The sequence below is a fragment of the Microcaecilia unicolor genome, chromosome 5 (assembly GCF_901765095.1).
Source record: "Microcaecilia unicolor chromosome 5, aMicUni1.1, whole genome shotgun sequence".
Classification (NCBI taxonomy): Eukaryota; Metazoa; Chordata; class Amphibia; order Gymnophiona; family Siphonopidae; genus Microcaecilia; species Microcaecilia unicolor.
In genome coordinates, this window is record NC_044035.1 from 173,302,533 (window position 1) to 173,317,721 (window position 15,189).

The 15,189-nt window shown below is 44.6% G+C and overlaps 1 protein-coding gene across 1 annotated transcript in view; it reads left to right on the plus strand.

Annotated features, from left to right (window-relative positions):
• HYDIN (HYDIN axonemal central pair apparatus protein) overlaps positions 1 to 15,189 on the plus strand; it is a 2,443,906-nt gene that overhangs the window by 814,231 nt on the left and 1,614,486 nt on the right. The window lies entirely within an intron of this gene.

Genomic DNA, 15,189 nt, shown 5'->3' on the forward strand with positions numbered 1-15,189 from the left:
GATATGATTGAGGTCTACAAAATCCTGAGTGATGTAGAATGAGTAGAAGTAAATTGATTTTTTACTCATTCCAAAAGTACAAAGACTAGGGGACACTCAAGGAAGTTACTTTTAGAACAAATAAGAGAAAATATTTTTTCACTCAACGAATAGTTAATCTCTGGAACTCTTTGCCGGAGGATATGGTAACAGCAGTTAGTGTATCAGGGTTTAAAAAAGGTATGGACAAGTTCCTTGAGGAAAAGTCCATAATCTGCTATTGAGACAGACATGGGGAAGCAATTGCTTGCCCTGGGATTGGTAGCATGGAATGTTGCCACGATTTGGGTTTCTGCCATGTACTTGTGGCCTGGCCTGGCCACTGTTGGAAACAGGATATTGGGCTAGATAAACCATTGGTCTGACTCAGTATGGCTAATTTGTATTCTTATGTTCTTATATTACCCATCTTACTTCAAATAAAAATTAAACAAAAATGGTGAAAGTAGGGAGCCCTGTGGCACCCCGCAATTTGCCCTCCATTCTAAATTTGTGTCTTTCTTGACTCTTTCCCCCTGTTTACAAAGCTGTGCTAGCGGCTGCCGTGCAGCATTGCCGGTACAGCCCATTCAAAGTGAATGGGCTGTGTCAGCAAGCTAGCACGGCTTTGTAAACAAGGGCCTATATGGTCTGTTTTGCAAGAACTCCCCAAACTGATTTAGAACCTGCCCTTGCATACATCTAGTAAACCAACAGTTTCTCGTGATGAGTTGCATCAAAAGCAGTTGAGATGTCAAACTGTAACAATATCACCTGCAATCCTTTACTTAATGATATTCTAATTTTAGTAATAATTTCTAGTTACAAAATTTCTGTGCTATGTAAAGGTCTAAAGCCATGTTGTGAATCATGCAGTAGATCATATTCCCTAATGTGATCTTTAAGCTGGCAACTCACTATAAATTCCAAAGGTTTATCAAGCCAACGAATGCTTGCTACTGGTCTGTAGTTTTGTACAGACCAGTAGCAAGCATTACATTACAAATTTTGCTAAATTCAATACCAGAATATATTTATTCAGTGACATAATCTCAGACTTTATCCAATTTATATGATAATCCTAAAACTCCCCCCCCCCCCCCCCCAAATCTATAATTAATTGCAGTAAGGTCAAGATTGTGCTAAGATCTAGAAACAAATAAGATCATCAGCTTAGGCTACAATTTTACTTTCTAGACCTTGATAAATAATACCCCAGATAGCAACATTTTTTTATGGCCAGAAGCAAGGGCTCAATAACAATATTAAATAGTAATAGGATAATGTGCACCCAAGCTTGGTTACCTTTTTCAAAGCAATACTGTCCAATAATTGGCCATTTACTCATATTTGAGCCATGGGTGCCTTATATGATATTTTACCCATTTTATAAAGGATTCACCCAGGCCAAACCTCATAAAAGTTGAAACATATAGGCCCAGTTGATATTATCAAAAGCCTTTTTGGTGTCTGACAGTGTAGCTTCTTGAATACCATGATCTATTGCCAAGTTACTCAAATGTAACAGAGTATCTACCTGCCTCAAATCCTGTTTGCTGTTACCTTATTGTAGTTGAGAGGATATTAAGTATCTGGCAGGCAAATATTTCTGAATACATTTTACAATCGGAATTCAATAGTGATATATGCTTCTAAGTTTTTACATAGCAAACATCCCTCTCAGGCTTAGCATGTACTGCTATGATGGGTACTTTCCATTCTCCGAGGACAAGCAGGCTGCTTGTTCTCACTGATGGGTTGACGTCCAACGGCAGCCCCAGGTCCGGAAATCTTCCTAGTAACAAAGCTTGCTAGAACCCTCGTGCACACGAGTGCGCGCACCGCTTATGTGCGACCGTGCCCTTCAGTCTCTTTTTTTCCGCGGTCAGGGTAGCTGTTTCATGGTTGCTCTGCGCCTCAGGAGAGAGCCCTATTGCGTTTTACCGTCTTTTCAACTTTTTTCACGAGTTCGCTCGTCTTGTTCTTTCAAAAACAAAAAAAAACAAACAAAAACTTTCCTGTTTTGTTTTTTAGTTTGTCGGTAAGTTTCTTTCGTTTTGTGTGCGGCCCTGTTGGCCGCCCATATGGGTTTTTCCCCTTTTCTGTGCCCCTTTTGGCGCCATCACGTCTTTTGATTTCGCCGCCGCGATTTTTCTGTCAATGTCATCGAAGATCGCCAGCGACTTCAAGAAGTGCACTCGGTGCAGCTGGGCAATCTCAGCCACTGATCCACACGCTTCGTGTATTCAGTGTCTTGGGGCGAGTCATCGCCCCGACGCTTGTACTTTGTGTTGTGGCCTTAAAAAGCGGACACAAGCGTCGAGATTAGCTCAGTGGGAGCGCCTGTTCCAAGCTTCGGCTGGCCCTTCGGTGTCGACATCGACAGCGGTACCGAGATCGGCGGCGGCAGCATTGTCGATGTCGGCACCAGAGAGTGCATCGACTTCGGGAGCTCAGGTAATGGCTGTCCAGAGACCATCTCACGCTGGCAGCAGTGGGCCATCGAGTGGGTCTCCACCTGCCTTGAGGGCTCCTGCGGACCCGACCCCGAGGAGACGTTTGGATTCCATGTCTTCCTCGTCGGTACCGGGGGCGTACTGAGACCGTGCTTCGAGCGAAGGCGAAGAAGCACCGTCATCGGTCGCCCTCCCGTCACCGATGCTCCGGGACGCCGAAGGATTCGGCACCCCTGAAGCATCGATGCCGGGAGGACCGCTCACCCTCCATTCAGGAGGTGTCGATGCGCACTTCTCCGGACAGCCCGGTACCGCCTCCTCCTCGGCAGATTCAGGCTTCGACTCCTGCACTGACTCCCCAACTTTTCTCGGCAGCTAACTCTTGATGAGCACCTTGAGGCCATTTTTCCAGGGATCCTGGAAAGGCTGCTGCGACCATCTGTTCCGGTACCGGGGGTGCTTGCGGCTACGGTACCGTCAATAGATGCGGCGGCTGGCTCCCCGTCCGTGGTGAGGCCCTCGACGTCGGTGCCGCTTGCGGTGTTGGCTGCCACCCAAGTGGTTTCCCCGTCGACGTCGGTGGAGGGAGCTTTATCGTCATCGGCACGGGAGTCCACTTCTCGATATCGTCATCGAGGACATTGCTCTTCGGCGTCAAGACGGGCCCGGCTTCAGACTGTGGTCAGAGAACTCGTGTCTGATACCGAGGGGGAGGCCTCGTGTGAGGCAGAGGAGGACCCAAGATATTTCTCGGATGAGGAGTCTTGTGGTCTTCGTGCTGATCCTACTCCTTCGCCAGAGAGAAAGCTTTCTCCCCCCGAGAGTTCATTTGTCTTTCTCTTCTTTTGTCTGGGAAATGTCTACGGCCATTCCCTTCCCAGTGGTAACTGAGGATGAGCCCAGGGCTGAGATGTTCGAGGTCCTGGACTATCCTTCACCACCTAAGGAGTCATCCACTGTTCCCCTACATAATGTTCTTAAGCAGACATTGATGGCGAACTGGATGAAACCATTAACTAATTCCACCATTCCAAAAAAAACTGAGTCCCAGTATCGGATTCACGGAGACCCGGAGTTGATGAAGACCCAGTTGCCTCATGACTCTGCGGTTGTGGATTCCGCTCTCAAGAGGGCCAAGAGTTCTAGGGATTACGCCTTGGTGCCCCCAGGGCGGGAGTCTAGAACTCTGGACTCTTTTGGGAGGAAGGCCTATCATTCTGCTATGCTTGTGGCCAAGATACAGTCCTACCAGCTCTACATGAGCATCCATATGCGGAATAATGTGAAGCAACTGGCGGACTTGGTCGATCAGCTCCCTTCGGAGCAGGCCAAGCCTTTTTAGGAGGTGGTCAGGCAGCTGAAGGCGTGTCGTAAATTCCTGTCCAGGGGTGCTTATGACACTGTTGATGTTGCATCTAGGGCCGCTGCTCAGGGTATAGTGATGCGCAGACTCTCATGGCTGCGTGCCTCTGACCTGGAGAATCGCATCCAGCAGCGGACTGCAGACGCTCCTTGCCGGGGGGATAATATTTTTGGCAAGAAGGTCGATGAGGTGGTAGAACATCTCCATCAGTGGGAAACCACACTCAACAAACTCTCCCACCGGACGCCTTCAGCATCTACCGCTTCAGGTAGACGTTTTTACGGAGGTTGGAAGAATGCTCCCTACGCTTACAATAAGCGCAGGTACAATCCTCCTTCCTGCCAGCCTGCTCAGGCTAAGCCCCAGCGCACTCGTTCATGTCAACAGTGTGCGCCTCAGCAGGCCCTTGCAGCTCCCCAGCAAAAGCAAGGGACGAGCTTTTGACTGGCTCCAGGCGAGCATAGCCGACATAAAAGTGTCTGTGCCGGATGACCTACCGGTCAGAGGGAGGTTAAAATTTTTTCACCAGCGGTGGCCTCTTGTAATCTCCGATCAGTGGGTTCTCCCAATAGTCCGGCTAGGATACTCCCTGAATTTGATGTCCACCGGGGGCTCAGTCCTTCAGCTTCCAGCACAGGCAGGTACTTGCAGAGGAACTGTCTGCCCTTCTCAGCGCCAATGCGGTCGAGCCCGTTCCACCGGGGCAAGAAGGGCTGGGATTCTATTCCAGGTACTTCCTTGTGCAAAAGAAAACAGGAGGGATGCGTCCCATCTTAGACCTAAAAGCCCTGAACAAATGTCTGATTCGAGAAAAGTTCAGGATGCTTTCCCTGGGCACCCTTCTTCCCATGATTCAGGAAAATGATTGGCTATGCTCTCTGGACTTGAGGGATGCTTATACGCACATTTCGATACTGCCAGCTCACAGGCAGTATCTTCGATTCCGTCTGGGGACACAACACTTTCAGTATTGTGTGCTGCTCTTTGGGCTCGCCTCCAAGCCCCAGGTGTTCACCAAATGCCTGGCGGCAGTGGCAGCGTCTCTACGCAAACTGAGAGTGCATGTCTTCCCTTATCTCGACGATTGGCTGGTGAAGAGCGCTTCCGAGGCAGGAGCTCAGCAGTCCATGCAGATGACTATTCAATTCCTGGAGCTATTCGGGTTTCTTATAAATTATCCAAAGTCCCATCTTCTTCCAGTTCAACAACTAGAATTCATAGGAGCTCTGCTGGACTCAAAGATGGCTCAGGCCTACCCCCCCCCCCCCCCCCGAAGCAAGGGCAGACAATCTTCTGTCCCTCGTTTCTTGGGTTAGAACGTCTTAGCAGATCACAGCTCAGCAGATGTTGAGATTGCTGGGCCATATGGCCTCCACAGTTTATGTGCCTCCCATGGCCCGCCTTCACATGAGATCAGCTCAATGGACCCTAGCTTCCCAGTGGTACAAAGCTGCGGGGGATCTAGAGGATGTTATCCAGCTGTCCACAGTGTTTTTCAATTCCCTCTATTGGTGGACAATTTGATCCAATTTGACCGTGGGACGTCCCTTTCAAATTCCTCAGCCACAAAAGGTGCTGACGAAGGATGCGTCTCTTCTGCGGTGGGGAGCTCATGTTGATGGGCTCCACACTCCAGGAGTTTGGTCCTTCCAGAAATCAGGTCTTCAGATCAACCTCCTGGAGTTGAGAGCGGTCTGGAACGCGCTAAAGGCTTTCAGAGATCGGCTGTCCAATCAAATTATTCAAATTCAGACAGACAATCAGGTTGCTATGTACTACATCAACAAGCAGGGGGGCAATGGATCTCGCCCTCTGTGTCAGGAAGCCATTCAGATGTGGCTTTGGGCTCGCCGGCACGGCATGTTTCTCCTAGCCACCTATCTGGCAGGCATAAACAACAGTCTAGCCGACAGGTTGAGCAGGATAATGCAACCTCACGAGTGGTCTCTCAACTCAAAAGTAGTACGTCAGATCTTTCAAGAGTGGGGCACCCCCTTGGTGGATCTTTTCGCCACTCAACTCCAATCACAAGGTCCCTCAGTTCTGTTCCAGGCTTCAGGCCTACGGCAGACTAGCGTCGGATGCCTTTCTCCTACATTGGGGCAAGGGCCTCCTGTATGCATATCTTCCCATACCTTTGGTGGGGAAGACTTTGCTGAAACTCAAGCAAGATTGTGGAACCATGATTCTGATCGCTCCCTTCTGGCAGTGTCAGATTTGGTTCCCACTTCTTCTGGAGCTGTCCTCCGAAGAACCGTGGAGATTGGAATGTTTTCCGACCCTCATCACTCAGAACGAGGGGGCGCTTCTGCATCCCAACCTCCGGTCCCTGGCTCTCACGGCCTGGATGTTGAGGGCGTAGACTATGCCTCCTTGGGTCTTTCGGAGGGTGTCTCCCAAGTCTTGTTTGCTTTCAGGAAAGATTCCACTAAGAAGAGTTACTCTTTTAAATGAAGGAGGTTTGCCGTCTGGTGTGACAGCAAGGCCCTAGACCCTCGCTCTTGTCCTACACAGACCCTACTTGAATACCTTCTGCACTTGTCTGAGTCTGGTCTTAAGACTAACTCCGTAAGAGTTCATCTTAGTGCAATTAGTGCTTTTCATTATCGTGTAGAAAGTAAGCCTATTTCTGGACAGCCTTTAGTTGTTCGCTTCATGAGAGGTTTGCTTTTGTCAAAGCCCCCTGTCAAACCTCCACCAGTGTCATGGGATCTCAATATCGTTCTCACCCATCTGATGAAACCTCCTTTTGAGCCACTGAATTCCTGCCATCTGAAGTACTTGACCTGGAAGGTCATTTTCTTGGTGATTGTTACTTCAGCTCATAGAGTCAGTGAGCTCCAAGCCTTGGTAGCCCATGCTCCATATACTAAATTTCATCATAACAGAGTAGTCCTCCGCACTCACCCTAAGTTTTTGCCGAAGGTGGTGTCGGAGTTCCATCTGAACCAGTCAATTGTCTTGCCAACACTTTTTCCCTGTCTTCATACCTGCCCTGCTGAATGTCAGTTGCACACATTGGACTGCAAAAGAGCATTGGCCTTCTATCTGGAGCGGACAAGCCCCTTCAGACAGTCCGCCCAAATGTTTGTTTCTTTTGATCCCAACAGAAGGGGAGTGGCTGTCGGGAAACACACTATTTCAAATTGGCTAGCAGATTGCATATCCTTTACTTACGCCCAAGCTGGGCTGACTCTTGAGGGTCATGTCACAGCTCATAGTATTTGAGCCATGGCAGCGTCAGTGGCCCACTTGAAGTCAGCCACTATTGAGGAGATTTGCAAGGCTGCGACGTGGTCATCCGTCCACACATTCACATCTCATTACTGTCGGTTCGGGCAGTCGGTGCTGCAGAATCTGTTCGGGATCTAGAATCCAACTCCACCCCCTAGGCCCATTTTTGTTCTGTTCCAGGCTGCACTCTCAGTTCTTTAAGTTTTCAGGTCAATCTATGTTATGTCCTCACCGTTGCGAGGCCCAATTGACCCTGTTTGTTGTTTTGAGTGAGCCTGGGGGCTAGGGATACCCCATCAGTGAGAACAAGCAGCCTGCTTGTCCTCAGAGAAAGCGAAAGATACATACCTGTAGCAGGTATTCTCTGAGGACAGCAGCCTGATTGTTCTCACCAACCCGCCCGCCTCCCCTTTGGAGTTGTCTCTTCCCTTGTCTTGCTTGTAAGTTGACTGAAGGGCACGTTCGCGCGACGGGCGGGAAGACGGTCACACATGCGCAGTGCGCGCACTCATGTGCACAAGGGCTCTAGCAAGCTTTGTTGCTAGGAAGATTTCCGGACTTGGGGCTGCCGTCGGACGCCAACTCATCAGTGAGAACAATCAGCCTGCTGTCCTTGGAGAATACCTGCTACAGGTATGTATCTTTCCCTTTATCTGCAAATCTCCTAAGGCATTAAACAGCATACAGAAACAGGGAACCAGCTAATCTATAAACACTCCATAGAACTCCCGGAGCTTTACATAAAGAAAGGTCCTTCAAAGCCTCTTGTATCTCTTCCTTCGTTATCATGTCATTTAGGGCCCTGTTTACTAAGGTGCACTAGTGTTTTTTAGCAGGCATAAAAATTTATCACACGCTAACGCTAGAGACACCCACATATTTCTATGGGTATCTCTAGCTTTAGCACCTGCTAATAACACTAGCATGCCTACAATGCAGCTTAGTAAACAGGGTCCTTAATCACACTTGCTATTGCAGCATGAGAGTCGGATGAGGAGTACTACTCTCCTGTTCACTAGAGATAACAGAAGCAGTATATAATTTGCATAATATTTACAAAATTGTTCCAGGATTTCTTTATCGTAGTGGACCAATTTCTTATTATCTACAGCTATTACATGAACTCACTGCCTATTCTGCTTTGTCTTCAAATACTGCTCTAATAAATAGCGAGCCTGATTAGATAACTCATTATAATGAGCAGTTTGCAAAAAGTTAAATCTACAACTCTCATACTACTCAGCTGATTATATCAATATCTCAGTTGCTGCAACTGCAATAATATCCTATTATCTGTAGTATTCATATTCAATTTTTCCACATATTTTTATCTCAGACTCTAAATGCAGCAATTCTGCATTATCTTTCTTCTTCTGACTTATAAATTGTAACTGCTCCCAAATGTTGGCTTTGAACGCATCCCACCACATCAAACGTGTAGTGTCCTCCCTGTTATTTTCTTGAAAATAATGCTTAATTGCTCCACAAATGAGACTTTGAAACTCTAAATCCCCTAATAACCCTGTATTTAATTTCCAACGTCTCACCGGAGCTTCCACATCCATGCATTGAAACCCTAATGTGACAGCTGCATAATCTGAAAGTATAATGGAGTAAATACTAGCATTAAGGATTTGTGGCAAAATATTATTAGTTACCAAAAAAATCAATCAATCAATAAATCAATACATGAGTATGTATTATGAGGAAGGGAGTAAAAAGTATACCACTTCTTATTAGGATGTAAGATGCACCAGGAATCCAGTAAGCCATTGGTGTCTATTGCGGACACTTGATTCACACATAGTTGCATCCGATGATGGTGTGAAGTTTCAACCGATTGTGAACTGTGATTCTTTACGGCTGTGGGTTAGGGAGGAGATTGGCTCTTTTCCCCATTTATATATTCCACACTGGGGACTCAACTAATCATATTTATTAATGTTTATGTGTATGCATTTCTCTGCCATCTCCACTTACTTTATGATTTGTTGAGAGCATCTTTTGATTTTCCAATTTGTGAAACTGTGGCTAGATTTATAGTGTTCTGGAAAGAGCCCAGTTGCAAGAATCTCAGTTACAGGACCTGCTGTTTCTATGAAATTATGAATAAAATCTCATAGTGTCAGGGTCCCAGCACTAGTTCAGACTAAGCTGGAAGAGATACAAAGGAGAAACTACCAGACCAAAAATAAAGTAAAATATTTGAGAAAGCATTGGAAAATTACAGTAGGATCTATGATATTATATCAGAAACTAAATTTGGAAGTCTTACAGTCTTTATCTGCTTCATATCAAATTGCAGTACTGTTTGGAGATCATACAGTGTTGGATGAGCAAAAATGGTATTCAGTGCTGACGAGTCTGAGAAACTGAATCAAATCTCTGTAAACATGGAAGATGTAATGGGGCAATTTAACAAACTGAAGAGTAGCAAATCACATGGACTGGATGGTATATATCCCAGAATACTGATAGAATTGAAAAATGAACTTGCAGAACTATTGTTAGTAATATTTAATTTAGCTTTAAAATCAAGTATGGTACCGGAAGATTGGAGGGTGGTCAATGTAGTGCCAGTTTTTAAAAAGGTTTCCAGATGTGATCTGGGAAATTATAGACCGGTGAGCCTGATGTTGGTGCAGGGCAAAATGGTAGAGACTGTTATAAAGAATAAAATTACAGAGCATATTGTAATATATGGTAACATATATTAAATTTTTTTCCTGGGGCTCTGGGGGGGCTGTTCCAGGGTTTTGGTGGATGCTGCTGGCTGGAAAAGGTTTAAAGTTAGTTTGGGAATTATTAATAAAGTTACGTGAAGAAAGTGTGAGATGTTTCTTAAATATGGTTTTATTTTTCAAGGAATAAACCATGATTAAGTGGGGATTGTACTATAAAATGTTCCTTGCTGTTTTGGGTACAAGTCAGGTTAAAATTTTACTTTGAAATTCTCGGTATAGGATGTTTTGCATTTACTTCTATGGGGGGAAGGGACAGCCAAGATTCTAAACAGATCAGAGAAAAAAAGCCAGTCTTTAACTGACAAGCTGATTGGTTGAGTGATGTCAGATGTTCCTCTAGGGGGGGTGAGTTGCCAGGGAGACTGCTGAATGAACTGAAAATGAGAGCAGGGAATGACTGGGAGAGAAACGTATGCTGAGTGTGTGAAATGTAAGAAATAAAAGTATATTTTATGAGTTTAAAGTGAAATAAGTGACATTGAAAAAGGGTACTTTGATATTGAAAGTGAGCTGAGGTGAGTGTGAAGGGTGTTTCAGAGATAGAACTGGGGTCCAAGAGATAAAAAGTGAGTTACAATTTTGTGGAATAGAAGCAGCTAAGCGAATCAGAAGACAAAAGGCCAAATTGGTTCCGAAACAATGCAACTTTATTGCCAGCAATGAACAGCACTGAGTTCTCTCAGGATACTGTGTGTCACGAATCATCTGACACTTACATTTATACTTCCCTACTGGGCCTGCGCATTAGGCCCCTTATACATCACAGTAGACATGCGCGGTAAACATTTGTAGTTCTTACAGTACACATTTGTAGTTCACAGTACATACACACGTCATAATACTGAAATGATACTGGCTAGGGAAACGAAACTTAGCATCTTCTTCTACACACACACAATGTTCCTTTCTAGCACAGGAGATAAGGTTCGTTAGGCTCAGAGATGCAGGGTGGGGGTGCCTACACCCTCCAAGGTCATCTATTCATATGACGCCTACGTGCAAGCTGGTCTTGTGTAAGCCTTGCTACTACTGTTACAAGCTATATCTAATAGCCCTGCATTCTGTCTTACATTAGTAAACAGCACACTGGGTAAGGCACAAATGTCCAGTGCATTCATAAAGTATAAAAAGCAGAGGTAGTATGCATAAGTATAAGTCCATCAGTATGCAGAAAACATGAGGTTGTTCTGTTGGTCAGTAGTATTCGGATAGTATCCGGCGCTCCACTCCTACAGAATGAGAGTCTGTATGCTAAGGTATTAAGTGGACACATGGCTGCCTACTCTTTTTAGAATAGGAAAAAACCGTTGAGACTCCTGTTGAGAGAGACTGGTAGACGTGTGGGAGACTGTGATTTCTGCTGATATTTATACTAAGTGAGAGAAACTATAAGGGTGTCAGGGAAAGAAATGTGCTAGAATTTAAAGGGGGTTTAAAGGGAAATTGAAGGTGAATCTGTTATTTGGAGAAAGAAACTATTAGGCTGTGTCTGTGGAAAAGGTGTGTTGTTTGTGAGTGCTCTGAGTTCAGTACAAGGTTTGTCAGGTGGCAGGTTAAGCACTGCTTCTGTATGAGTGTGCTGTATTCTCCAGATTGATCTGATAGCTGTGCCGGGAAATGTTATGTTTTTATGTGAAGTCTGTGAGATGGAATGTTGTGAATATGGAATGGGTTACTGTGTGAGATCCCTGAATGCGCAGTGCAAAAGCCTTCTGCAACAGTTTATAATAGGGAATCAACAGTGAGAAATAGGTTTTGTAGTGAGAAAACCTTTAACTTATTTTATTTCAATTAGAGAGTTTGGCCACAGTATTGAGAACTGATTAATTGTCACCAGAGTGGAGTCAGTTCCTGGACAAGCAGGGAGTTTAAGATTTTGCTTCCCTGATTATTTTCTTTATAAGTGAGGTTTAGGGAGAAGAGATCGGTGAATTATCCTCTGAAGGGTTCCGGCTGAGCTCCAACGCAAGAAAGACCTCACCTAAATAAATTCAAACACAGCTAAGTGACATTTGCAAAGGGTGTTGAAGGACATATCATTTTTGTTGGTTTACAACATTTTAAAGGAAAACTAAAGAACAGAACAACATCAAATATAAAAAAATCCATGTTTTCCTGACTTGCCTAAGAGGCTAATTTTCAAAGCACTTAGCCTCCCAAAGTTCCATAGAAACCTATGGAACTTAGCCTCCCAAAGTGCTTTGAAAATATGCCTCTAAGTGTTCTGGGTTCAAGTGAGATCCCTGCAGAAACATCCATAATACCTATAAAGACTCAAATTCTGACATCAATAGCAAGGAAAGAATATAGAAACAAATATCTGATTTTGATTAAAAGACAATTTAAATATTTATCTGAAAAGGTCCTTTTCTGTCTTTTTAGGTGATTTTGTTGAAAGAAACAGAAAAAGTTAAGGGTATACATGTAAAACTGCATTCGAATGTTGAATATGTTATTGCAGTTCTATTAAGCCACACACTAATTGTGAAATTGAGTTTATTTGAATGAAAATTTGTTTGCATTTGTATTCAATAAAGAAAAAGATAATTTGCAAATCTGGAGGTGCGGTTCTTCCAGTTCAGGAACAAATCCTAAATTTAGCTTCTTTTCCTCCTTTATTCTTTGAGAGTAAAGGACGAGGTTAGTTTATTTGTTCCACTCCCTCGGCTGTGAGTGTGTGTTCCCTGGATATTTGCCACGGCTACAACAATCAAGTATCTGGGAGCACATCACTACAGTCCAGCTGAGAGGGGTGGTAACAATATGCATAAGCATGGATTAATGAGACAAAGGCAACATGGATTTAGTGAAGGGAAATCTTGCCTTACCAATCTACTACATTTCTTTGAAGGGGTGAACAAACATGTGGATAAAGATGAGCTGGTTAGTATTGTGTATCTGGATTTTCAAAAGGCATTTGACAAAGTACCTCAAGAAAGACTCCTGAGAAAATTAGAGAGTTATGGGATAGGAGGTAATGTCATATTGTGGATTAAAAACTAGTTAAAACAGTAGGGTTAAATGGTTAGTATTCTCAATGGAGAAGGGTAAATAGTGGGGTTTCCCAGGGATCTGTGCTGGGACTGCTGCTTTTTAACGTATTTATAAATGATCTAGAGAAGGGAATAACTAGTAAGGTACTTAAATTTGCTGACACAAAGTTATTCAAAGTTGTTAAATCGCAAGAGGATTGTGAAATATTCCAAGAGGACCTCACAAGACTGGGAGACTGGGCACCCAAATGGCAGATGACATTTAATGTGAGCAAGTGCAAAGTGATATATTTGGGAAAGAGGAACTCAAACTATAGCTACGTGATGCAAGATTCCACATTAGAAGTCACTGACCAGGAAAGAGATCTAGATGTCATTGTTGATGATACGTTGAAACCCTCTGCTCAGTGTGCAGCGGCGACTAATACTACTACTACTTAACATTTCTAGAGTGCCACTAGGGTTACGCAGCGCTGTACAATTTACATAGAGGGACAGTCCCTGCTCAAAGAGCAAATACAATATTAGGTACTATTAGGAAAGGAATGGAAAGCAAAAATGAGAATGTTATAATGCCTTTGTATTGCTCCTTGGTGCGACCACACCTCATATAGTGTGTTCAATTCTGGTTACCACATCTTAAAATAGATATAGTGGAATTAGAAAGGTACAGAGAAGGGCGATTAAAATGATAAAGGGGATAGGACAACTTCCTTATGAGGAAAGGCTAAAGTGGCTAGGGCTTCTCAACTTGGAGAAGAGATGGCTGAGGGGAGATATGATAGAGGTCTATAAAATAATGAGTGGAATAGAATGAGTAGACGTGAATCGCTTGTTTACTCTTTCCAAAAATACTAGGACTAGGGGACACACAATGAAACTATTAAGTTGTAAATTTTAAACAAATTGGAGAAAATATTTCTTCAGTCAATGTGTAATTAAACTCTGGAATTTGTTGCCAGAGAATGTGGTAAAAGCCGTTAGCTTAGCAGGGTTTAAAAAAGGTGTGGATAACTTCTGAAAAGAAAAGTCCATAATCATTATTAAGAAGGATTTGGGGAAAATCCACTGCTTATTTCTAGGATAAGCAGTATAAAAGTGTGCTGTTTTGGGATCTTCCAGGTACTTGTATCCTGGATTTGCCATTGTTGGAAACAGGATACTGGGCTTGATGGACCTTTGGTCTGTCCCAGTATGGCAACACTTAGGTTCTTATGTTCTTTAGTGTGTTTTTACAATTCCCTTTAGTCACTTCCCCTGAAGCAGTCTGCCATAGCGAAATGTGGCCACATTGGGTTATTTTAATAAAGCGTGCCTTCTTCATCTTCTTGGTCATTCTCTTCTTCTACTAAATTTAGCAAAGACAGAACAACTAATTTTAAGAGCTGAGGCGGCTAAAGTTGTCTAAGCTTGTTTTTAACAGCTACCCAGCTTATTTTTGAAGGAGAAGGGCGGCCATTTTCCGACACAAATTGGGAGATGGGCGCCCTTCTCCTAATGGCGGCCAAATTGGCATAATCGAAAGCCGATTTTGGCCAGCCTCAACTGCTTTCCGTCGCAGGGCTGGCCAAAGTTCAAGGGAGCGTATCGACAGTGTACCGAAGGCGGGACGGGGGCGTGGTTAAGAGATGGCTGTCCTCGTCCGATAATGGAAAAAAGAAGGCCGGCCCTGACAAGCATTTGGCCGACTTTACTTGGTGCCTTTTTGTTCACGACCAAGCCTTGAAAAGGTGCCCGAACTGACCAGATGACCACCGGAGAGAATCGGGGATCACCTCCCCTTACTCCCCCGGTGGTCACCAACTCCCTCCCACCCAAAAAAAAATTAAAAAACATTTTTTTGCCAGCCTCTATGCCAGCCTCAAATGTCATACCCAGCTCCATCACAGCACTATGCAGGTCCCTGGAGCAGTTTTTAGTGGGTACTGCAGTGCACTTCAGGCAGGCGGACTCAGGCCCATCCCCCACCCTACCTGTTACACTTGTGGTGGTAAATGGGAGCCCTCCAAAATCCACCTGAATCCCACTGTACCCACATCTAGGTGCCCCCCGTTACCTTTTAAGGGCTATGGTGGTGTTGTACAGTTGTGGGGTTTGGGGGGCTCATCACACAAGGTAAGGGATCTATGCACCTGGGATCAATTTGTGAAGTCCACTGTAGTGCCCCCTAGGGTGCCCAGTTGGTGTCCTGGCACGTGAGGGGAACCAGTGCACTACAAATGCTGGCTCCTCCCACAACCAAATGGCTTGGATTTGGCCGGTTTTGAGATGGCCGGCATTAGTTTCCATTATTGGCGAAAACCAATGGCGGCCATCTCTAAGGGCGGCCCAAATGTTGAGATTTGGCCGTTCTGACAGTATTATCGAAACGAAAGATGGCC